The sequence below is a fragment of the Coregonus clupeaformis genome, chromosome 11, assembly GCF_020615455.1.
Source record: "Coregonus clupeaformis isolate EN_2021a chromosome 11, ASM2061545v1, whole genome shotgun sequence".
Taxonomy (NCBI): Eukaryota; Metazoa; Chordata; class Actinopteri; order Salmoniformes; family Salmonidae; genus Coregonus; species Coregonus clupeaformis.
The window spans coordinates 17,668,658-17,695,075 of record NC_059202.1 but is presented as its reverse complement, the minus strand read 5'-3'; the positions used below and the strand labels follow the sequence as shown (position 1 = coordinate 17,695,075).

The 26,418-nt window shown below is 43.0% G+C and overlaps 2 long non-coding RNA genes across 3 annotated transcripts; both read right to left on the bottom strand.

Annotated features, from left to right (window-relative positions):
- Positions 1-1,656: 1,656 nt before the first annotated feature.
- LOC121577106 lies at positions 1,657-10,170 on the bottom strand. Of its 2 annotated transcripts, none has more exons than XR_006002565.1 (3): positions 9,960-10,170; positions 8,420-8,566; positions 1,657-1,877 (listed from the first exon to the last, which is right to left on the bottom strand). It is a non-coding gene; the product is annotated as an uncharacterized LOC121577106 (long non-coding RNA). The 2 variants fall into 2 exon arrangements; XR_006002566.1 differs by having other exon boundaries at positions 8,420-8,556.
- Positions 10,171-16,535: 6,365 nt separating this feature from the next.
- On the bottom strand, positions 16,536-20,447 carry LOC121577108. The gene is made up of 3 exons (XR_006002567.1): positions 20,137-20,447; positions 19,346-19,486; positions 16,536-16,603 (listed from the first exon to the last, which is right to left on the bottom strand). It is a non-coding gene; the product is annotated as an uncharacterized LOC121577108 (long non-coding RNA).
- Positions 20,448-26,418: the final 5,971 nt, after the last annotated feature.

Below are 26,418 nucleotides of genomic sequence, written 5' to 3'. Positions count from 1 at the left end.
TGGAGGGAAGGATGTTCGAACTGGATGCTAAAGTGGGCTGAGAATGTCCTATCAAATGTTTAGTGCAAAAAAATGTTTTATAAAATGAGTAAAGATGACACATATGTCATAAATAGGGCAAAAAGCATGTCACAATTCTTGCTAACAGGATGAATTAGCTAAATGTCCCCTGATACAAACTGCTCTCGTCGCTCTCTCTGTGACGCTGGCCTCCTACTGCTGGAAGGTGGTCAACGGCTGCTCCCCGGAACCACGAATGGTGAGTCGGTGTAGAAATAGAACCTCTAGAATCATAAATGGACCAGCCATAGGGCAGTTCGGGCTAATGTCAGAGGGCTGGTCCATTTTTAAAATCGGGATTGTACAGCAGAATGATTATGACGGGGCGACAAGGGAAACATAGGCAGGTACAGTACGTTAGAAATGCTAAGGGGCCGATTTCTGGTCCCAGTCCGCCCCTGTCTAGGATAGACATCACCTTGAAAAGCAAATGTTTGGTTGGAGGCCTACAAATGTAGTGGGGTAATATTGATCATATGTGATATCATACACTGAATATTAAAAAAACATTAAGAACATCTGCTCTTTCCATGACATAGACTGACCAGGTGAATCCAGGTGAAAGCTACGATGCCTTATTGATGTCACTTGTTAAATCCACTTCAATCAGTGTAGATGAAGGGGAGGAGACAGGTTAAAGAAGGATTTTTAAGCTTTAAGACAATTCAGACATGGATTGTGTATGTGTGCCATTCAGAGGGTGAATGGGCAAGACAAAATATTTAAGTGCCTTTGAACGGGGTATGGTAGTAGGTGCCAGGTGCCACCACCCAAAGGACATCCAGCCAACTTGACACAACTGTGGGAAGCATTGGAGTCAACATGGGCCAGCATCCCTGTTGAATGCTTTCGACACCTTGTAGAATCCATGCCCCGACAAATTGATGCTGTTCTGAGGGCAAAGGTATACTCAAAGTATATACCTCACATGATGATGAAACTAAGTAATTGTATTGTTTCTCTACAATAAGTGCACAGAATGAGCAATGGGTCTCTAAAGCATCTCAGATCTAGGATCAGTTTAGCCTTTTAGATCAGAATTAATAAGATGACATGGACAAGGGAGGACCTGATCCTAGATCAGTATTTCCACTCCGAGGCGCTTCATGAATACGGGCCAGGAGGTTCCATTTGTGTTACAATGCTGCCCCTTTGTGGCTAACACAGCACTAAAACGCTGCTAGATATGACGTGCCCATCTCATCTTAACCAACTGTAGATGGATCATCCCTGGAGCTGAGAGACTCCGATCGTAGATGGTGCTCCCTGGAACAAGTAATTACATGATAATGATATGATAATCAGGCTATATATTCATAAAATATGCTGGTTTTGTATAATGGAGATTAGCAAAACAATAAAGTACATGGATTTTTAATTTTTTTATATTGCATTTGGAGTAATGGTAAATGGATAACTATAGTGATATAAGCAAGGGTTAGAGATACATCTGCAAAGTCTCATACAAAATAAATAAATAGATTTAAAGGCATTTCATTCCAAAATCGAAGTTTACAAAAAAAGATTGCTGTTTTGAAACTGCAGTAAAAGTGCAGTAACTGCAGTGTGCTGTGTGACCAAACAAATGGAAACAAATTAATGTAATGTAATTTAATGAGGAAAATGACTCATTTGTCTTCAACAAATACTTGGTATTTTCTTGAGGATTTGAATGGGTTGGAGAAGCCTCTTAGTGATGGCTCTACACATTCTGGTGAGAAGGGAGGGTTTGCGACTCTTGTCTTCAACTGGGAAGGACGATGCAATGTCATAATTTCCCTCTGGAGCCAAGCAGCCATGAGAATCTGTCATCGACTCTGCAAAGAAAGACCATCCAGTATGGGTGAGTGCAGTATGTCATGGGTAACAATTCAGAGGAGAGTACAATGTCCTTCCAAAATGAATTAGTTGAACGGTAAAGTGATAATGTCTTCGTCTTGACTGAGCAGCAGCCTAAACAACAGCAGGGCTTTCCTACAAAAGTATACAATAGGGGAATATTGAATATTGGGCATGGACTCTACAAGATGTCGAAAGCATTCCACAGGGATGCTGGCCCGTGTTGACTCCAACGCTTCCCACAGTTGTGTCAACTTGGCTGGATGTCATTCGGGTGGTGGACCACTCTTGATACACACGGGAAACTGTTTAGCGTGAAAAACCCAGAAGCATTGCAGTTCTTGACACAAACCGGTGCGCCTGGCACCTACTACCGTACCCCGTTCAAAGGCACTTACATTTGTTGTCTTGCCCATTCACCCTCTGAATAGCACACGTACACAATCCATGTCTCAGTTGTCTAAAGGCTTAAAAATCCTTCTTTAACCTGCCTCCTCCCCTTCATCTAAACTGATTGAAGTGGATTTAACAAGTGACATCAATAAGGGATCATAGCTTTCACCTGGATTCACCTGGTCAGTTTATGGTGTCCTTAATGTTTTGTATATTCTGCGTATATTGCTAAGATGCAATTTAATGAAGAACCAAAGAATCATACATCTCATATATCAAATAAAATCTCATACATCAAATAAAAGTTAGTCAAAGTCATGAAATATGTATGTGTACTATACTTTCAAGGTTAAAGCAGAAGGAAAACTTTGCTAGAAAGCAAAACTTGGCCTTCTTGCTTTTCTTGACCTTGGAGATGGGGACCTGCTCTCCGGTACCGCTGGTGGAATCCCTTACAAAATAACCAAGTAACCAAATCCAATACCCCTTCTGCAATGTCACTGGTGACCATGCTGGTACCAGACTCAAAGGAACATGGCTTTGGTAAACGTTTGATGATTTGAGCGCTTCCTGGATACGGCACATTGTTTCTTTCCCCATTTCAGTTTTGAAAGAATGTAGTCAGAAGCACTTCAGGCTGCTGTCCATGGAGGAGTGTGAAGAAGAGGTCTTTCTTGTCTTTTGGCTGTCAGCATTCCTACAGTGGATCGTGCCTATATCCTCCAGCATGGCTCCTGAGAGCTCCCACAGACAGTTCTACATAGACCCCAAAAGGGTTCTACCTGGAACCAAAAATGGTTCTCCAATGGGGACAGCTGAAGAACCCTTTTGTAACCCTTTTTTCTAATAGTGTAATATACAGGTATCTTTTCCACCAGGTGTAACATTGCTGTGGTTGACCTCAAGATGGCCGAGACTAGCTCTTTGTGATGCAGAACTGCTTTCATTTGTAAACATTGAAGATCTTTTCTGAGAAACTCCTCAATCTTACTTTGCAGACTGTGGTAGATGTTACGAGCAACAGACCAGATCCTTTTCTCAGAAACCTGTCCAGTGGTGAGCAGGGAGGTGCCAGATACCATGTCAGATGATTGGGTGTTCTGGGTGAGCTCCTGGTTTGTATAATATCAGTAGAGACAGGACCTCACTCACTCCTTTCTCAGCTTTGGTTTGGAACTCATGACTTGAGAGTTTCTGGAGGCTCTTTGCTGAAAGACTATGGGAAGATGCAATGCCTTTGGAGGTTGTCATGCTGCCACCTGGACTTACTGGAGAGGTTCGCTCAAAAGAATCTTGGAGACGTTCAAACATGTCTTCACATGGTGTTGGGGACCTTGACAAGGAGATGTCCTTCAGCTGAGACAGAACACCACCTACAAACACGTTGACCTCAGTGGAGGCTGCTGAGGAGGGGACGGCTCATAATAATGTCTGGAATGGAGTCAATGGAATGGCATAAACCCTCATGGACCACGCGTTTGATGTCATTCCATTGACTCCATTCCAGACATTATTATGAGCCGTCCTCCCCTCAGCCGCCTCCACTGGTTGACCTGAAGGCACACATCAGATATGTTATTTCCTACTGTGGAGAAGCAAGGTGCATTTGATGTCTGATCCTCGCATGAGGTCAAGACTGTTGAAATGACCTCTTTGGTACTATTGGTCATTAGAGCCTCGTCTGTTTCAGTCTAGTCTCGATGACGCCCTTGTGTAGAGCCATTTGAATTGGGCAAGCACGGCACACTCTTTCTAGCTTGCCTCGAGTCCTGGCTTGCCAAACCAATGTACTCCTCAGTCCCAAGATGTCCAGAGTCCTCTGTGGGTGTACGGCTGGACATTCTGCTCTGCATGTCTGACCTCCGCCGGTGAATGGTGAAGTCCTTTAGTGTCTTCTTAATGTTGTTACAGTGGGGAAAAAAAGTATTTAGTCAGCCACCAATTGTGCAAGTTCTCCCACTTAAAAAGATGAGAGAGGCCTGTAATTTTCATCATAGGTGCACGTCAACTATGACAGACAAATTGAGGAAAAAAAATCCAGAAAATCACATTGTAGGATTTTTAATGAATTTATTAGCAAATTATGGTGGAAAATAAGTATTTGGTCACCTACAAACAAGCAAGATTTCTAGCTCTCACAGACCTGTAACTTCTTCTTTAAGAGGCTCCTCTGTCCTCCACTGGTTACCTGTATTAATGGCACCTGTTTGAACTTGTTATCAGTATAAAAGACACCTGTCCACAACCTCAAACAGTCACACTCCAAACTCCACTATGGCCAAGACCAAAGAGCTGTCAAAGGACACCAGAAACAAAATTGTAGACCTGCACCAGGCTGGGAAGACTGAATCTGCAATAGGTAAGCATCTTGGTTTGAAGAAATCAACTGTGGGAGCAATTAGTAGGAAATGGAAGACATACAAGACCACTGATAATCTCCCTCGATCTGGGGCTCCACGCAAGATCTCACCCCGTGGGGTCAAAATGATCACAAGAACGGTGAGCAAAAATCCCAGAACCACACGGGGGACCTAGTGAATGACCTGCAGAGAGCTGGGACCAAAGTAACAAAGCCTACCATCAGTAACACACTACGCCGCCAGGGACTCAAATCCTGCAGTGCTAGACGTGTCCCCCTGCTTAAGACAGTACATATCCAGGCCCGTCTGAAGTTTGCTAGAGTGCATTTGGATGATCCAGAAGAGGATTGGGAGAATGTCATATGGTCAGATGAAACCAAAATATAACTTTTTGGTAAAAACTCAACTCGTCGTGTTTGGAGGACAAAGAATGCTGAGTTGTATCCAAAGAACACCATACCTACTATGAAGCATGGGGGTGGAAACATCATGCTTTGGGGCTGTTTTTCTGCAAAGGGACCAGGACGACTGATCCGTGTAAAGGAAAGAATGAATGGGGCCATGTATCGTGAGATTTTGAGTGAAAACCTCCTTCCATCAGTAAGGGCATTGAAGATGAAACGTGGCTGGGTTTTTCAGCATGACAATGATCCCAAACACACCGCCCGGGCAACAAAGGAGTGGCTTCGTAAGAAGCATTTCAAGGTCCTGGAGTGGCCTAGCCAGTCTCCAGATCTCAACCCCATAGAAAATCTTTGGAGGGAGTTGAAAGTCTGTGTTGCCCAGCGACAGCCCCAAAACATCACTGCTCTAGAGGAGATCTGCATGGAGGAATGGGCCAAAATACCAGCAACAGTGTGTGAAAACCTTGTGAAGACTTACAGAAAACGTTTGACCTGTGTCATTGCCAACAAAGGGTATATAACAAAGTATTGAGAAACTTTTGTTATTGACCAAATACTTATTTTCCACCATCATTTGCAAATAAATTCATTAAAAATCCTTCAATGTGATTTTCTGGATTTTTTTTTCTCATTTTGTCTGTCATAGTTGACGTGTACCTATGAGGAAAATTACAGGCCTCTCTCATCTTTTTAAGTGGGAGAACTTGCACAATTGGTGGCTGACTAAATACTTTTTTCCCCCACTGTATATAAGCTAGTGGTAGCAGACCAGATCCTGCTCTGTAGCTTTTGTGCATTTTCCAAGAGGTCAGGTTCTCTCTGCTCTACCTCTGAGGGTTGTGCCAAGTTCTGCAGGTCTTCCACAAATGTGTCAATGATGCCAAAGGCAGCAGAATCCGCTCAAATATCCTTTGACCATGTGCACTGGTTTTGAATGGAACCAGACCTGGACACTACAGGCGCCCCCAGGTGGTAAGGGTATGTAACAACACATCTGCCACGCTGATCCTCAACACGGGGGCCCCTTAGGGATGCGTGCTCAGTCCCCTCCTGTACTCCCTGTTCACCCATGACTGCATGGTCAGGCACGACTCCAACACCATCATTAAGTTTGCCGACGACACAACAGTGGTAGGCCTGATCACCGACAACGATGAGACAGCCTATAGGGAGGAGGTCAGGGACCTGGCCGTGTGGTGCCAGGATAACAACCTCTCCCTCAACGTGACCAAGACAAAGGAGATGATTGTGGACTACAGGAAAAAAAAAAAGAGGACTGAGCACACCCCCATTCTCATCGACGGGGCTGTAGTGGAACAGGTTGAGAGCTTCAAGTTCCTTGGTGTCCACATCACTAACAAACTATCATGGTCCAAACACACCAAGACAGTCGTGAAGAGGGCACGAAAAAGCCTATTCCCCCACAGGAGACTGAAGAGATTTGGCATGGGTCCTCAGATCCTCAAAAAATTATACAGCTGCACCATCGAGAGCATCCTGACTGGTTGCATCACTGCCTGGTATGGCAACTGCTCGGCCTCTAACCGCAAGGCACTACAGAGGGTAGTGTGTACGGCCCAGTACATCACTGGGGCCAAGCTTCCTGCCATCCAGGACCTCTATACCAGGCGGTGTCAGAGGAAGGCCCTAAACATTATCAAAGACTCCAGCCACCCTAGTCATAGACTGTTCTCTCTGCTACCGCACGGCAAGCGGTACTGGAGCGCCAAGTCTAGATCCAAAAGGCTTCTTAACAGCTTCTACCCCCAAGCCATAAGACTCCTGAACAGCTAATCATGGCTACCCGTCACTGGTCACATGATCCAGGGCGACACTGTGCATGCGCACCATTGGTCGGAGCAGACAGCAAGCCTCCTGTGAAGTGCCATCTGAAGGGGTTGGACGCCACCTTGTGGACTGGGAGAGATTGGTTTTTTCCCATTTTCACCACTCTTGACAACTGTGTGTCTGAACGTGGAGACACTTTTCATCGAACTCACATGCAGGAGACAACACTTTTGACACCCGTGAACACTATGGTATTTGGTTGTTTTGTTTTTTTATGTGTTTGTGTGCCAAGGTTTGCCTAAAGCCCGGCCCATTCTGTGTACAAGGGCCTCTGGTGATCAGTGACTTACTGGGGGTAGTGTTGTCACAACGAGCCTCACTCGGTTTAGGCGGTAAGATGGGTTCCGGTAAACGGCTGGCACCCAGCACTGGACTGCACGCATTTTTTATACATTTGCAAAAAATTCTAAAAACCTGTTTTTACTTTGTCATTATGGGGTATTGTGTGTAGATTGATGAGGGGGGGAAAAAACAAGTTAATCCATTTAAGAATAAGGCAGTAACGTCAAAAATGTGGAAAAAGTCAAGGGGTCTGAATACTTTCCCAATGCACTGTATATTTATACTCCACACTGACATTGCTCATCCTAATATTTCTATATTTCTTAATTCCATTATTTATATTAGATTAGTGTGTATTGTTTTGTATTGTTAGATATTACTGCACTGTTGGAGCTAGAAACACAAGCATTTTGCTACACCTGCAATAACATCTGCTATATATGTGAGTGCGACCAATAGCATCTGATTTGATTTGATGTTCATCTGTAAACAAAAAAGGGTACAGTAGACTGGTATGTCCTGAGGCGGCAGGTAGCTTAGTGGGTAAGAGCGTTGTGCCAGTAACCGAAAGGTCACTGGTTCTAATCCCCAAGCCGACTAGGTGAAAAATCTGTCGATGTGACCCTTAAGCAAGGCACTTAACCCTAATTGCTCCTGTAAGTCGCTCTGGATAAGAGCGTCTGCTAAATGACTCGAATGTATGTGTTCTGTTACACTCAGTCAATGATGGGGCCTTGAGACGGGCTGTTAGCTGTTAGCAAAGGTTGAGGGGGGCTTAACCTGTAGACAGTCTAGTGTATTGTTTGTCTTGAGTAGGAAAGTACTGCCAACAATAGAATGAACAGGCTAGAAGAGTCTCCAAAAAGCCCCTCTTCCCCATGCCAAAGAACTGACTGTGAGGAGCACATGTCTTGTAGACAGTTTAGTGTATTGGTGATTTGTCTTGTAGACAGTTTAGTGTATTGGTGATTTGTCTTGTAGACAGTTTAGTGTATTGGTGATTTGTCTTGTAGACAGTTTAGTGTATTGGTGATTTGTCTTGTAGACAGTGTAGTGTATTGGTGATTTGTCTTGTAGACAGTTTAGTGTATTGGTGATTTGTCTTGTAGACAGTTTAGTGTATTGGTGATTTGTCTTGTAGACAGTTTAGTGTATTGGTGATTTGTCTTGTAGACAGTTTAGTGTATTGGGAGATTTTGTTTTCTCAAGAGGATATTGTGCTTTCATAAATACCTTTGGCTGTCCTGGCTTGTTTCCGAGTCAGATGATGTTGAGTTTGTTCCCGGCTGAAAGCTTTCTTCCAGTGGGTCTACAGGATCTGTATTACTAAAGCTGGTGCCAAGGTCATCGTCATCAGCAGCAGAATTCGTCTGTAGGACACTAGTCAGTGATTAGCCAACATTTTACTACTTTGTCCCCATCAATACACACTCAAACAAGGTACTAGATCCACCCATCCCATTCATGTCTAAATATAACACATAGTCAGGTTAGCCTCAGCGGTAGTTAGCTAGCTAGCGGTTAGATACGGTCCAGTAGGTTGTAGCTAACGTAACCTAACGTAGCTAACGTTAGCTTACAAAGTTACAAATCACATCGCCGGATAGCAGCTGGCTAATTACATTGATTTGCTTTGGAATGTCTAGCCAGCGTATTATGAAAGCTTGCTAGATTTTGGTTTAGATAAACAAATGTAGTTAGCTTGCTAGCTACACTGAACAAAAATATAAATGCAACGTGCAACAATTTCAAAGATTTTACTGAGTTCCAGTTCAATTGCAAGTTAAATAAATAAATAATCTATGGATTTCACATGACTGGGAATACAGATGTGCATCTGTTGGTCACAGATACCTTTAAAAACATGTAGGGGGCGTGGATAAGAAAACCAGTTAGTATCTGGTGTGACCACCATTTGCCTCATGCAGCGCGACACATCTCCTTCGCATAGAGTTGATCAAGCTTTTGATTGTGGCCTGTGAAATGTTGTCCCACTCCTCTTCAATGGCTGTGCAAAGTTGCTGGATATTGGCTGGGAACTGGAACACGCTGTTGTACACGTCGATCCAGAGCATCCCAAACATGCTCAATGGGTGACATGTCTGGTGAGTATGCAGGCCATGGAAGAACTAGGACATTTTCAGCTTTCACACTGTCTGCCATCTGCCTGGTACAACTGAAACCGGGATTCATCCGTGAAGAGCACACTTCTCCAGCGTGCCAGTGACCATCGAAAGTGAGCGTTTGCCCACTGAAGTCGGTTAAAATGAGGTTCCCTGAGACTGTTTCTGACTGTTGTGAGGCCGGTTGGACATACTGCCACATTTTCTAAAACAACGTCTTATGGTAGAGAAACTAACATTCAATTATCTGGCAACAGCTCTGGTGGACATTTCTGCAGTCAGCATGCCGATTGCATGCTCCCTCAAATCTTGAGACATCTGTGGCATTTTGTTGTGATAAAACATTTTAGAGTGGCCTTTTATTGTCCCCAGCACAAGGTGCACCTGTGTAATGATTATGATGTTTAATCAGCTTCTTGAGATGCTACACCTGTCAGGTGGATGGATTATCTTGGCCAAGGAGAAATGCTCACTAACTGGGATGTCAACAAATGTGTGAACAACATTTTTGAGGAATAAGCTTTTTGTGATATGGAACATCTCTGGTATATTTTATTTCAGCACATGAAACGTGTGACCAACACTTTACATGTTACGTTTACATTTTTGTTCAGTGTAGTTAGATAGCTAGGTAACACTAGCTACGTTACCTCAGCTCAACATATTTTCTGCTGTGTTGACTGATCGGATGCCTTCCTCTATGACGTGAAGGGGAACATTTATGGAATAGCATCACTTTTCAACGTTCGACGACCCCATCAGTTGAGACTTCGATCCGTTTCGAAATCCTCTGGCTGAAAGTGATGGCTACAAACACTGACATTTTGATCTCTCTCCACGGCAGTATTCACGTCAACTGGATCCACCTCCACCCCGGCAGTACTACGTCCTAAAATCACTATGAATTCTGGATATTGTGGTTTGCTTACAATCAGGAAATGTAGAGGGCCTGTTTCTACCAGTGATGCAGAAACGCTCGTATTTGCGTGTAGTGAGGAAATTCTCGATTTTAATGACACGTATATGTTAATAACATATTAATGGACATACAGAGCAGCGGTGAAATTTCCCTTTAACGGATCCAATCAATTCTGTTAGTTTTGCTAGTATTATTATTAACTGTATGAAAATACATCTGTAGAGTACAAGTATGAGAAACCTTATGTTCTACACTACCAGTCAAAAGTTTGGACACACCTACTCATTCAAGGGTTTTTATTTATTTTGACAATTTTTTACATTGTAGAATAATAGTGAAGATATCAAAACTATGAAATAACACATATGGAATCATGTAGTAACCAAAAAAGTGTTTAACAAATCAAAATATGTTTTATATTTGAGATTCTTCAAATAATAATATGCCATTTAGCAGACACTTTTATCCAAAGCAAGTCATGCGTGCATACATTTATTTATTTATTTTTGTGTATGGGTGGTCCCGGGAATCGAACCCACTACCTTGGCGTTACAAGCGCTGTGCTCTACCAGCTGAGCTACAGAGGAACACCCTTTGCCTTGATGACAGCTTTGCACACTCTTGGTATTCTCTCAACCAGCTTCATGAGGTAGTCACCTGGAATGCATTTCAATTAACAGGTGTGCCTTCTTAAAAGTTAATTTGTGGAATTTATTTCCTTCATAATGCGTTTGAGCCCATCAGTTGTGTTGTGACAAGGTACAGTGCCCTGAAAAAGTATTCATCCCCCTTGGCGTTTTCCCTATTTTGTTGCATTACAACCTGTAATTTAAATGGATTTTTATTTGGATTTCATGTAATGGATATACACAAAATAGTCCAAATTGGTGAAGTGAAATGTAAAAAATAACATGTTAAAAAAAATTCTAAAAAATAAATAACGGAAAAGTGGTGCGTGCATATGTATTCACCCCCTTTGCTATGAAGCCCCTAAATAAGATCTGGTGCAACCAATTACCTTCAGAAGTCACATAATTAGTTAAATAAAGTCCACCTGCTTGCAATCTAAGTGTCACATGATCTCAGTATATATACACCTGTTCTGAAAGGCCCCAAAGTCTGCAACACCACTAAGCAAGGGGCACCACCAAGCAAGCGGCACCATGAAGACCAAGGAGCTCTCCAAACAGGTCAGGGACAAAGTTGTGGAGAAGTACAGATCAGGGTTGGGTTATACAAAACATATCCAAAACTTTGAACATCCCACGGAGCACCATTAAATCCATTATTAAAAAATTGAAAGAATATGGCACCACAACAAACCTGCCAAGAGAGGTCTTCCCATAAAAACTCACGGACCAGGCAAGGAAGGCATTAATCAGAGAGGCAACAAAGAGACCAAAGATAACCCTGAAGGAGCTGCAAAGCTCCACAGTGGAGATTGGAGTATCTGTCCATAGTACCACTTTAAGCCCTACACTCCACAGAGCTGGGCTTTACGGAAGAGTGGCCAGAAAAAAGCCATTGCTTAAAGAAAAAAATAAGCAAACACGTTTGGTGTTCGCCAAAAGGCATGTGGGATACTCCCCAAACATATGGAAGAAGGTACTCTGGTCAGATGAGACTAAAATTGAGCTTTTTGGCCATCAAGGAAAACGCTATGTCTGGCGCAAACCCAACACCCCGAGAACACCATCCCCACAGTGAAGCATGGTGGTGGCAGCATCATGCTATGGGGATGTTTTTCATCGGCAGGGACTGGGAAACTGGTCAAAATTGAAGGAATGATGGATGGTGCTAAATACAGGGAAATTCTTGAGGGAAACCTGTTTCAGACTTCCAGAGATTTGAGACTGGGACGGAGGTTCACCTTCCAGCAGGACAATGACCCTAATTATACTGCTAAAGCAACACTCAAGTGGTTTAAGGGGAAACATTTAAATGTCTTGGAATGGCCTAGTCAAGGCCCAGACCTCAGTCCAACTGAGAATCTGTGGTATGACTTAAAGATTGCTGTACACCAGCGGAACCCATCCAACTTGAAGGAGCTGGAGCAGTTTTGCCTTGTAGAATGGGCAAAAATCCCAGTGGCTAGATGTGCCAAGCTTATAGAAACATACCCCAAGAGACTTGCAGCTTTAATTGCTGCAAAAGGTGGCTCTACAAAGTATTGACTTTGGGGGAGTGAATAGTTATGCAAGCTCAAGTTTTCTGTTTTTTTGTCTTATTTCTTGTTTGTTTCAGAATAAAAAATAATTTGCATCTTCAAAGTGGTAGGCATGTTGTGTAAATCAAATGATACAAACCCCCCAAAAATCAATTTGAATTCCAGGTTGTAAGGCAACAAAATAGGAAAAATTCCAAGGGGGGTGAATAAATTTCGCAAGCCACTGTAGGGGGCTATACAGAAGATAGCCCTATTTGGTAAAAGACTAAGTCCATATTTGGCAAGAACAGCTCAAATGAGCAAAGAGAAACAAGAGTCCATCATTACTTTAAGACATGAAGGTCAGTCAATCCAGAACATTTCAAGAACTTTGAAAGTTTCTTCAAGTGCAGTCGCAAAACCCATCAAGCGCTATGATGAAACTGGCTCTCATGAGGGCCGTCACAGGAATGGAAGACCCAGAGTTACCTCTGCTGCAGAGGATAAGTTCATTAGAGTTACCAGCCTCAGAAATTGCAGCCCAAATAAATGCTTCACAGAGTTCAAGTAACAGACACATCTCAACATCAACTGTTCAGAGGAGACAGTGTGAATCAGGCCTTCATGGTCGAATTGCTGCCAAGAAACACGAGCAATGGACATTAGACCGGTGGAAATGTGTCCTTTGGTCTGGAGTCCAAATTTGAGATTTTTGGGTTTTGGTGTGGGTGAACGGATGATCTCTGCATGTGTATTTCCCACCGTAAAGCATGGAGGAGGAGGTGTTATGGTGTGGGGGTGCTTTGCTGGTGACACTGTCTGTGATTTATTTAGAATTCAAGGCACACTTAACCAGCATGGCTACCACAGCATTCTACAGCGATACGCCATCCCATCTGGTTTGGGCTTAGTGGGAGTATCATTTGTTTTTCAACAGGACAATGACCCAACACACCTCCAGGCGGTGTAAGGGCTATTTTACCAAGGAGAGTGATGGAGTGCTGCATCAGATGACCTGGCCTCCACAATCCCCCGAGCTCAATCCAATTGAGATGGTTTGGGATGAGTCGGACCGCAGAGTGAAGGAAAAGCAGCCAACAAGTGCTCAGCATATGTGGGAACTCCTTCAAGACTGTTGGAAAAGCATTCCAGGTGAAGCTGGTTAAGAGAATGCCAAGAGTGTGCAAAGCTGTCTTCAAGGCACAGGGTGGCTATTTGAAGAATCTTAAATATAAAATATATTTTGATTTGTTTAACACTTTTTTGGTTACTACATGATTCCATATGTGTTATTTCAGTTTGGTGTAGCTCAGCTGGTAGAGCATGGCGTTTGTAATGCCAAGGTAGTGGGTTCAATCCCCGGGACCACCCATACACACACAAAAAATAAAAAATTATGCACACATGACTGTAAGTCGCTTTGGATAAAAGCGTCTGCTAAATGGCATATTATTTACTATTATTCTACAATGTAGAACATAGTAAAAAATAAAGAAATAACCTGGAATGAATAGGTGTGTCCAAACTTTTGACTGGTACTGTACAAGGGGTGGGTCTAATCCAGAATGCTGATTGGTTAAAACCGAATTCCAGCCGGTGTCTATTCCACAAATTACCACCAGCTAAATCTATTACGTTAAAATGCCTATTTACTCTGTTCCATCTTACTGCACAATCCACTGTCTCATCAACCCAGTCAGGCACTTTATAAACTTAACCTCCACTATAAAAAGCATCTAGACATTATCTCACATTTCTTTTAAACAAACAATTAGTTTTCAACAGCGGAGATTTGGATAAACCTTGCTGTCTGTCTCTCCGACATTTGCAACATTGTTTCAATATTCAAAATCGATGTCCTGCTGTCCCATCGTCTTGAACTTGTCGGGACGAGACAGAAAGGCAGCGTTTCTCAGCCGGTGGAAATCATGAATCAGCTAGCATCAATTTTATGGATATATACAAATAAATGTCCATTGAAAAATGGTAAAACGAAACGCAGATAATTTGCAGTGTTTCCAGCTTCAGTTTGAAGTGATTGTGTTTCTGTAGCTGTGTTGCTCCTCTGAACAACAGTGTCCTGACGAGGGAGCACATTCTCCATGCCAGGCGAAATCACGCCTCATGTTATGTCTCATTGTTATGGATGTATCCAAATAAATGCAAATGCAGCTACTTTGCTGTTATTCTGGCTGCACTTTTTGACGTGACTGTAAATTAGCCGTAGTTTGCTAGCTAGCAGGAGACTTTACGTTTGACCAATATGCATACAACCCACCTTTCCACAAGCCTGAACATGTTGTTTTCCTTGAAAATAATGTTCTTATTTTTGTCAAAGGAGCATGGGATCATGACATCCAGACACATTCCTTGTCGTACTGAGCCATTTTGACATAAAACCTCTGCTTTCAACCAGTCTAAAACCCAGACATGTTTGCAAAGCAGTCTAAAACCCAGACATGTTTGCAAAGCAGTCTAAAACCCAGACATGTTTGCAAAGCAGTCTAAAACCCAGACATGTTTGCAAAGCAGTCTAAAACCCAGACATGTTTGCAAAGCAGTCTAAAACCCAGACATGTTTGCAACGCACACGCACGCCTCCTGCTGTGGTGCATGGAGACCTTATTGTTTTACCCATAAAATACACGGAAGCAGTCTGTAATGGCACAATTCCACCAGAGGAACCAAACCGTGCGGGGCGGCAGGTAGCTTAGTGGTTAAGAGCGTTGTGCCAGTAACCGAAAGGTGGATGTGCCCTTGAGCAAGGCACTTAACCATAATTGCTCCTGTAAGTCGCTATGGATAAGTGCCTGCTAAAAAAATAAAATAATAATAATAATACAATGTGCGATGAAAGAAACCGTGATAGATCCTGTACATACCTAGGACTAACGTTACATACTGCATGAGTCATATTGAAGACTGCAATTTATTGCAAGTGTAATAGCTAGCTGTCCTAATTCAATACTCCCGAGTGGCGCAGTGGTCTAAGGCACTGCATCGCTGTGCCACTAAAGATCCTGGTTCAAATCCAGGCTCTGTTGTAGCCGGCCGCGACCGGGAGACCAATGGGGCAGCACACAATTTGGGAACTCCACAATTTGCCCAGCGTCATCCAGGGTAGGGGAGGGAATGGCCGGCAGGGATGTAGCTCAGTTGGTATGGCATTTGCAACGCCAGGGTTGTGGGTTCGATTCCCACGGGGGGTATGAAAAAAATAATAATGGAATAATAACTCACTTACTGTAGCGTCTGCTAAATGACAAAAAAAATGTAAATACTGCAAGAGTACTTTAGCTGAACATTGTTATGAGAAACACTTCCTGACCTAGTCAGATGATAATGAATCAACCCAATCAATTATGTTATCTCCACCTATTCTATGGTGAGTTGATGTATGTCCCATTGACTGGAGTGGCCAGCTCACATTCTATTGATCACCTGGGTCCAGATGGTCTGATCTGGTGAGTATCACCATCTGGATGGTCACTGTGATTGCGCTCAAGAACTCTGTGGGGGAGGTACTAATTGCAGACAAAGTACTATTACAAGATCATGAAGCTATAGTATAATAATAATATGCCATTTAGCAGACGCTTTTATCCAAAGCGACTTACAGTCATGCGTGCATACATTTTTGTGTATAGGTGGTCCCGGGGATCGAACCCACTACCTTGGCGTTACAAGCGCCGTGCTCTACCAGCTGAGCTACAGAGGACCACAGTATCAATTTGCAATATATGTGTTTCAGATCTATCACGTTGCAGAGCCGCAGGCCAGCACCCACTGTCTGGACTCCGTTCCACAAGACCCCCAATGGATCTAACACTTCCGCATGTCGGCAGAGACTTTCCAGCTCCTCTGCAACAGGCTGAGTCCTGTTATGGAGAGACAGGACGCATTGCTCCGCCTTTGTGTCCCTTTCTGAAAGCGAATGCAGCATTTCAGCAGCCTGCAGTGCCACTTCCAGAGAGGATGGGGGGCTAATGCAAACACAGTGGGTGATGAACTCCTGCAACACTTCAACAACTATTTACATCAGAGTGGATTACACAGGATTGCTATTTATTGCTAAAACGAAGGTTTGAGCTCTCTGGTGTGTAGGTAGGCAAAAAATAAAGAGAACATTACCACAAGGCAAATAAACACAATGTTTAATAACAGATTTCCTCTTTATTTGTGATTTCTCCCTCCTCTCACAGACACCAACACCCTTTGGGACAAAACACCTGAAACAACAACAGAACCACTAGCATGACAAACCAAGCCTGGTCCTTTAGCTCAGTGGTGAGCCTTGGGGATTAATACAGTACTGCTACAGTGAGGGAAAAAAGTATTTGATCCCCTGCTGATTTTGTAAGTTTGCCCACTGACAAAGACATGATCAGTCTAGAATTTTTATGGTAGGTTTATTTGAGTGGCGCAGTGGTCTAAGGCACTGCATCGCAGTGCTAACTGTGCCACTAGAGATCCTGGTTCGAATCCAGGCTCTGTTGCAGCCGGCCGCGACCGGGAGACTCATGGGCGGCGCACAATTGGCCCAGCGTCGTCCAGGGTAGGGGAGGGAATGGCCGGCAGGGATGTAGCTCAGTTGATAGAGCATGGCGTTTGCAATGCCAGGGTTGTGGGTTCGATTCCCACGGGGGGCCAGTATGATAAATAAAATAATGTATGCACTCACTAACTGTAAGTCGCTCTGGATAAGAGCGTCTGCTAAATGACTAAAATGTAAATTTGAACAGTGAGAGACAGAATAACAACAAAAAAATCCAGAAAAACGCATGTCAAAAATGTTAGAAATTGATTTGCATTTTAATGAGGGAAATAAGTATTTGACCCCTCTGCAAAACATGACTTAGTACTTGGTGGCAAAACCCTTGTTGGCAATCACAGAGGTCAGACGTTTCTTGTAGTTGGCCACCAGGTTTGCACACATCTCAGGAGGGATTTTGTCCCACTCCTCTTTGCAGATCTTCTCCAAGTCATTAAGGTTTCGAGGCTGACGTTTGGCAACTCGAATCTTCAGCACACTCCACAGATTTTCTATGGGATTAAGGTCTGGAGACTGGCTAGGCCACTCCAGGACCTTAATGTGCTTCTTCTTGAGCCACTCCTTTGTTGCCTTGGCCGTGTGTTTTGGGTCATTGTCATGCTGGAATACCCATTTACGACCCATTTTCAATGCCCTGGCTGAGGGAAGGAGGTTCTCACCCAAGATTTAACGGTTTAACGTCCATCGTCCATTTGATGCGGTGAAGTTGTCCTGTCCCCTTAGCAGAAAAACACCCCCAAAGCATAATGTTTCCACCTCCATGTTTGACGGTGGGGATGGTGTTCTTGGGGTCATAGGCAGCATTCCTCCTCCTCCAAACACGGCGAGTTGAGTTGATGCCAAAGAGCTCGATTTTGGTCTCATCTGACCACAACACTTTCACCCAGTTCTCCTCTGAATCATTCAGATGTTCATTGGCAATCTTCAGACGGGCCTGTATATGTGCTTTCTTGAGCAGGGGGACCTTGCGGGCGCTGCAGGATTTCAGTCCTTCACGGCGTAGTGTGTTACAAATTGTTTTCTTGGTGACTATGGTCCCAGCTGCCTTGAGATCATTGACAAGATCCTCCGTGTAGTTCTGGGCTGATTCCTCACCGTTCTCATGATCATTGCAACTCCACGAGGTGAGATCTTGCATGGAGCCCCAGGCAGAGGGAGATTGACAGTTCTTTTGTGTTTCTTCCATTTGCGAATAATCACACCAACTGTTGTCACCTTCTCACCAAGCTGCTTGGCGATGGTCTTGTAGCCCATTCCAGCCTTGTGTAGGTCTACAATCTTGTCCCTGACATCCTTGGATAGCTCTATGGTCTTGGCCATGGTGGAGAGTTTGGAATCTGATTGATTGATTGCTTCTGTGGACAGGTATCTTTTATACAGGTAACAAGCTGAGATTAGGAGCACTCCCTTTAAGAGTGTGCTCCTAATCTCAGCTCGTTACCTGTATAAAAGACACCTGGGAGCCATAAATCTTTCTGATTGAGAGGGGGTCAAATACTTATTTCCCTCATTAAAATGCAAATCAATTTATAACATTTTTGACATGCGTTTTTCTGGATTTTTTTGTTGTTATTCTGTCTCTCAATGTTCAAATAAACCTACCATTAAAGTTATAGACTGATCATTTCTTTGTCAGTGGGCAAACGTACAAAATCAGCAGGGGATCAAATACTTTTTTCCCTCACTGTATATACTGCCCCTTTCACATGACTGTACCCTTGGGGATTAATACAGTACTGCTATATACTGCCTCTATCATGACTGTACCCTTGGGGATTAATACAGTACTGCTATATACTGCCTCTATCACATGACTGTACCCTTGGGGATTAATACAGTCCTGCTATATACTGCCTCTATCATGACTGTACCCTTGGGGATTAATACAGTACTGCTATATACTGCCTCTATCATGACTGTACCCTTGGGGATTAATACAGTACTGCTATATACTGCCTCTATCACATGACTGTACCCTTGGGGATTAATACAGTCCTGCTATATACTGCCTCTATCATGACTGTACCCTTGGGGATTAATACAGTACTGCTATATACTGCCTCTATCACATGACTGTACCCTTGGGGATTAATACAGTACTGCTATATACTGCCTCTATCATGACTGTACCCTTGGGGATTAATACAGTACTGCTATATACTGCCTCTATCACATGACTGTACCCTTGGGGATTAATACAGTACTGCTATATACTGCCTCTATCACATGACTGTACCCTTGGGGATTAATACAGTACTGCTATATACTGCCTCTATCACATGACTGTACCCTTGGGGATTAATACAGTACTGCTATATACTGCCTCTATCACATGACTGTACCCTTGGGGATTAATACAGTACTGCTACAGTCTTATGTTACAGTACTGCTACAGTCTACTGCCTTATGTTCATTTTACCATTAGACCTGTTCTTATACATGCAGTTTAGAACAGGTCCTGCTGCTGACGCTGGGCCTCAAGTGTCTCCAGCTATGAGGCCTCGGTCTCCCTCATGAAGTTATTATTCACTGGTTGTGCTCGGAGTGTGTTTTCACTTCCCTGTGAAAATATATAGGCAGAAGTAATGAGCTGTACAGTGCAGGAATTATAAGGTACAGACTCCATAGTAAACCTGAGGGCAGCGTTGTTCTCCAACCATTTTATTTTTAAATTTATTTATCCTTTATTTAACTAGGCAAGTCAGTTAAGATCAAATTCTTATTTACAATAACGGCCTACACCGGCCAAACCCGGACGACGCTGGGCCAACTGTGCGCCGCCCTATGGGACTCCCAATCACGGCCGGTTGTGATACAGCCTGGAATCGAACCAGGGGGTCTGTAGTGACGCCTCAAGTACTGAGATGCAGTGCCTTAGTCCGCTGCGCCACTCGGGAGCCCAACCATGTAGTCACATCATATGTATTACATTTTATCCAGAAAAGGCCAGTGTAGGGCCAACCAGATACACCAATGAAGAAAATAAAGGTATTGGGTCAGAATATGATTAAGATAATCAGTGTGACAGTTGTATATATAAATTACTAGATCCACACTGTCTCCTTGAATAATGTTTAGGAACATAACCCTGCCATGACAAAAGCCCTCTGTGGATAAGATTGCCCATCCCTGCTGAAGAGAGCTAAATTGTGTGATTAGGACTAAAACAAGTGAACGTGACAATCAATTGAAATTGAACTGTTTACCAACCGAGAATGGACCCTTGGCGCCTCAAGGTGCAGGGCTCTGAGATTGCAGTAGCATTTATTGTGTCGGTAGACCCTGGAGGTGCAGGGCTCTGAGATTGGTGGCTTCACCATTCAAGCACGCAGCTTTCTCCGAGTACGTAGGTTCAGGAATGTCTTCCTGAAAAGTATAAGTACTGTATGTTTGTTTGTATAACATAAATTCGGATACTCCGGCTAACGTAAAACATGTAGCTAAGTCCACGGTGTTGGCCTTCAATGGATGCTCATATGACAAGTTATCAACCCTGGTTCACGTCGCATCGAAGTGCTCACTCTCACACGCTACAGCTAGCTATGCTAAAGACATTCTTCTTCGATGAGGTTTAACGGCAGGTTGGCATCCAATAAATATGCTTTACCGCCACCTACTAGGCTGGAGTACAACAACCTTATACTTTGCTTGAAATTAATAATAAAAACATCTAACACTGCACTCACAAAAAAAGAAATATATAATAATAAACATAACACCACCCTACTCCACTACTTAAATCTGATGTCAAGTCTCGCTCACCCAAATACCTCTCTGCAGCTGCCACCACAACCCAGCCCAATGGGCATCCCTACAAATAACACATACCACTACTTTCCCCAATGCTACACATTCCTTTGTCTCATGCCTTTCTGCACACTTCTCACACCTAGGAACCTCCCTCCTACACACTGCTGCCACATGCCCATAAGCTTGACACCTGTAACAACGTAATGTATTCGGCACAAAAGCTTTTACAGGATAACTTATGTATCCTAACATCACTTTGTCGGGCAAAGACTCAACATCAAAACTCAAAAGAACAGACAATGACTCTTCTGTTTCTCCACTCACGCCACCCTGTCTGCATCGCACCAAACGACGAGCATCACAAACACCGGGAATCTTCCCCTTCAGTTGGTCAGCTTTCACATTTACCGCTACCCCAGTAATCAAACCTTTCAATGGCGCCCTTTTCTTGAGAGCAAAACAATTCACATCTCTTGCCCCCATTCGTTTAACACGGAGCGTCTGCTCCCTCTGGCTAGCAGAAACACAAACAATTTACATACAGTGCATTCGAAAGTATTCAGACCGTTTCCACATTTTGTTATGTTACAGCCTTATTCTAAAATGTATTAAATTGTTTTTTTTCCCTCTTCAACAATACAATACCCCATAATGACAAAGCAAAACAGGTTTTATACATTTTTGCAAATTTATAAAAAAACAAAAAGCTAAAATATCACATTTACATAAGTATTCAGACCCTTTACTCAGTACTTTGTTGAAGCACCTTTGGCAGCGATTACAGCCTCAAGTATTCTTGGGTATGACGCTACAAGCTTGGCACAGTGTCAGAGTGTCAGAGTGACATTCGGGTTCTTGGTCACCTCCCTGACCAAGGCCCTTCTCCCCCGATTGCTCAGTTTGGACGGGCGGCCAGCTCTAGGAAGAGTCTTGGTGGTTCCAAACTTCTTCCATTTTAAGAATGATGGAAGCCACTGTGTTCTTGGGGACCTTCAATGCTGCAGACATTTTTTGGTACCCTTCCCCAGATCTGTGCCTCGACACAATCCTGTCTCGGAGCTCTTCGGACAATTCCTTCGACCTCATGGCTTGGTATTTTGCTCTGACATGCACTGTCAACTGTGGGACCTTATACAGACAGGTGTGTGCCTTTCCAAATCATGTCCAATCAATTGAATTTACCACAGGTGGACTCCAATCAATCAATCAATCAAATCTATTTATAAAGCCCTTTTAACATCAGCAGATGTCACAAAGTGCTATACATAAACCCAGCCTATAACCCCAAACAGCAAGCAATGCAGATGTAGAAGCACGGTGGCTAGGAAAAACTCCCTAGAAAGGCAGGAACCTAGGAAGAAATCTATAGAGGAACCAGGCTCTGAGGGGTGGGCAGTCCTCTTCTGGCTGTGCCGGGTGGAGATTATAAGAGTACATGGCCATTTAACGCCAGATTGTTCTTCAAGATGATCAAACGTTCATAGATGACCAGCAGGGTAAAATAATAATCACAGTGGTTGTAGAGGTTGCAACAGGTCAGTACATCAGGAGTAAATGTCACTTGGCTTTTCATAGCCGAGCATTCAGAGGTCGAGACAGCAGGTGCGGTAGAACGAGAGAGAGAGTCAAAAACAGCAGGTTCGGGACAAGGTAGCACGTCCGGTGAACAGGTCAGGGTTCCCTAGCCGCAGGCAGAACAGTTGAAACTGGAGCAGCAGCACGACCAGGTGGTGTAGAAACATCTCAAGGATGACCAAAGGAAACAGGATGCACCTGAGCTCAATTTCGAGTCTCATGGCAAAGGGTATGAATACTTATGCAAATAAGGTATTTACGTTTTTTTGTTTTTAATACATTTGCAAACATTTCTAAAAACCTGTTTTCACATTGTCATTATGGTGTAGATTGATGAGGATTTTTTTTTTAAATTTCATCCATTTTAGAATAAGGCTGTAACGTAACAAAATATAGAACAAGTCAAGAGGTCTGAATACTTTCTGGATACGCTGTATAATTATGACATGTTGGGAAGGGAACACATGCACCTGTCACATACACCTTATGCCATAATACACTTGCAGCAGTGGTTCTAAGCCTGGGGCCAAGACACATTTATTACACCTGCTATTATATATTCAGATTCACCAAGCCTCAGCCATATTTGTACTGTATTAATCATGTTTCATATTTTCTTGCTGTGGCCGTCTGCCAAAACTATAGAATATTTAATTAATTCATTATTTTGTATTGATTTAGCCAGGATAGTCCACTCAATTGCCAGTGACTTTTTAGGGAGTCCTGGATTCCATAAGATCAATAAAAGCACAACATTTTGTTGAAATTTTGACAGACAAAAACTGAAAATGGATTAATGCATATATATTTTTCATCCGTGTTCATGCGTCTGTGTGGGTGTGGTCAGGCCAAGGTGAGTTAGAGCAGAGATACAGGTAGCCTAGGCCTTATATGGCTGTGCTGCACATAGCCTATCCCAATACACTACTACACCTAGTAAACAAGCCTGACCAATGCATCTTAAGATGGCTTTAAGAGCTGAGCTAAAGTTGCCCAGAGATCACAGCCTACAACCACCTACGTGTTCAGTTGGTCAGTTTTATGAACATAGTTTGACTAAATTCAGAAGATGCCTATGCCTGCCTGGCCTACTACATTTGACCAATATGCACATAGCCCACCCATAGGGCCTTATTGCTTACGTCTCTTTCTCTCTCTCTCTCTCTCTCTCTCTCTTTCTTTCTCTCTCTCTCTCTTTCTCTTTCTCTTTCTCTCTCTCTCTCTCTCTCAATTCAATTCAATTTCAATTTAAGGGCTTTATTGGCATGGGAAACGTATGTTAACATTGCCAAAGCAAGTGAAGTAGATAGTCTCGCTCTCTCTCTCTCTCTCTCTCTCTCTCTCTCTCTCTCTCTCTCTCTCTCTCTCTCTCTCTCTCTCTCTCTCTCTCTCTCTCTCTCTCTCTCTCTCTCTATATATATATATATATATATATATATACATATATATATGTATATAGTGCCTTCAGAAAGTATTGTGAAGTAACTACAGGTGTCCACATACTTTTGGAAATGTAGTGTAACAAGTAAATCTCACAATATCGGCCATTTATAATGGTTTGTAGTCTTAACATCTGGCCATTTATAATGGATTGTAGTCTTAACATCTGGCCATTTATAATGGTTTGTAGTCTTAACATCTGACACATAATAATGGCACAATTGCCAGAAAATCACCTAACATTTGCTTTTTGAAGTTTGTCCAAGTGTTTCTTGTACAGAGATTTCGAGATCCTCTGTCCAACTTTTATCACTCAAACTCCTGTCGGATTTATCTATAGTTATGCTCACGCTCAAAAATGATTTATTTACAATTGTAAACTGGGTGGTTTGAGCCCTGAATGCTGATTGGTTGATAGCCGTGGTATATCAGACCGGCTATAACAACTTTACACTGAACAAAAATATAAAAGCATTGGTCTCATGATTCATGAGCTGAAATAAAAGATCCCAGAAATGTTACATATGCACAAAAAGCATATTTCTCTCAAATTCTGTGCACAAATTTGTTTACATCCCTGTAAGTGAGCATTTCTCCTTTGCCAAGATAATCCATCCACCTGACCTGTGGCATATCAAGAAGCTGATTAAACAGCATGATCATTACACTGGTGCACCTTGTGCTGGGGACAAAAGGCAACTCTAAAATTTGCAGTTTTGTAACACAACACAATGCCACAGAAGTCTCAAGTTTTGAGGGAGCGTGCAATTGGTATGCTGACTGCAGGAATGTCCACCAAAGCTGTTGCCAGATAATTGAATGTTCATTTCTCTACCATAAGCCACCTCCAATGTCTCAGGGAAGCTGATCTGCGTGCTCGTTGTCCTCACCAGGGCCTTGACCTGACTGCAGTTCGGCGTCGTAACCGACTTTAGTGGGCAAATGCTCACCTTTGATGGCCACTGGCACGCTGGAGAAGTGTGCCCTTCACGGATGAATCCCGGTTTCAACTGTACCGGACAGATGGCAGACCGTGTGTATGGCGTTGTGTGGGCGAGCGGTTTGCTGATGTCAACGTTGGGGAAAGAGTGCCCCATGATGGCGGAGGGGTTATGGTATGTGCAGGCATAAGCTATGGACAATGAACACAACTGCATTTTATCTATGGCAATTTGAATGCACAGAGATACCGTGACGAGATCCTGAGGCCCATTGTCGTGCCATTCATCCGCCACCATCACCTCATGTTTCAGCATGATAATGCACGGCCCCATGTCGCAAGGATCTGTTCACAATTCCTGGAAGCTGAAAATGTCCCAGTTCTTCCATGGCCTGCATACTCACCAGACATGTCACCCATTGAGCATGTTTGGGATGCTCTGGGTCCACGTGCATGACAGCGTTTTCCAGTTTCCGCCAATATCCAGCAACTTTGCACAGCCATTGAAGAGGAGTGGGACAACATTCCACAGGCCACAGTCAACAGCATGATCAACTCTATGCGAAAGAGACGTGTCGCACTGCATGAAGCAAATGGTGGTCACACCAGATACTGACTGGTTTCCTGATCCAGGCCCCTACTTTTTTTTAAAGGTATCTTTGACCAACAGATGCATATCTGTATTTCCGGTAATGTGAAATCCATAGATTAGGGCCTAATTTATTTATTTCAATTGACTAATTTCCTTATATGAACTGTAACTCAGTTAAATCTTTGAAATTGTTGCATGTTGTTTTTATTTTTTGTTCAGTGTATGTTTTACTGTTCTAAACAGTTTATAATAACAATAAGACACCTCAGAGGTTTGTGGTATATGGCCAATATATCACGGCTAGGGGCCTACCAAGAAGCCTACCACACCTCCTCTGTCCTTATTGCTTAATCATAGAAGTCAAACAAGTTACATTTACATCCATTGATGGAAAATGATCTGGCGAGTTTAATAAGGGTGAATTATCTTTTGTCTTGGGACATTTTCTTAAGCTCGCAACAATTATTATTTTGATGGAATTTTTGCTTCTTAGCCTACGTCATTACAAATTACGTCAATATTCCTTCTTAATTAGCTCGATAACGTTGTGGGAAAAGGGTTTATTGGATAAATGTTGCATTTATAAACATTTTTGGGGATCCTAGTTTACAGGCCTTTTGGGAGGGTTTTGACAGGTCATTAGGCTAGAAATTTTAACTAGACCTTGCAAAACTGCTGGTATGTTTACACTTGCGACCTGCAAGACAAATGTGGTTTCCACTAAATGACCCATAACACAGCCACAAAGTCAAAATTGGCTATATAGTAAACAGTTCTGAAAACAAACATTTGCTTTTTGGTCTTAATTTAAGGTTAGGGTTAGGCACAAGGTTAGCAGTGTGGTTAATGTTAGGGTTAAGATTAGCGTTTGCTTTCAAATCAGATTTTAAGAAGAGAAATTGAACAAATAGTGATGACCCAAGAGTGTAACCAAAGTTTGTTCCCAAGGCTCAAGCCTGCGCAGATTCGCTGATCTTTAGAGAGGAAGAGTATAATGTCTTTATCAAATTATAGACCTGTCACCGTTCTGTTGTATGACATCGACTTGATATAGATCAGATAATTCGTGCAGTGCTGACCAGCAGCACATGCTAGTCAAGAAGAACCATGTGGTTGATATCAGTGGCGGCTGGTGGGAGGAGCTATAGGAGGACAGGCTCATTGTAATGTCTGGATTGGAATTTATGGAATGGAG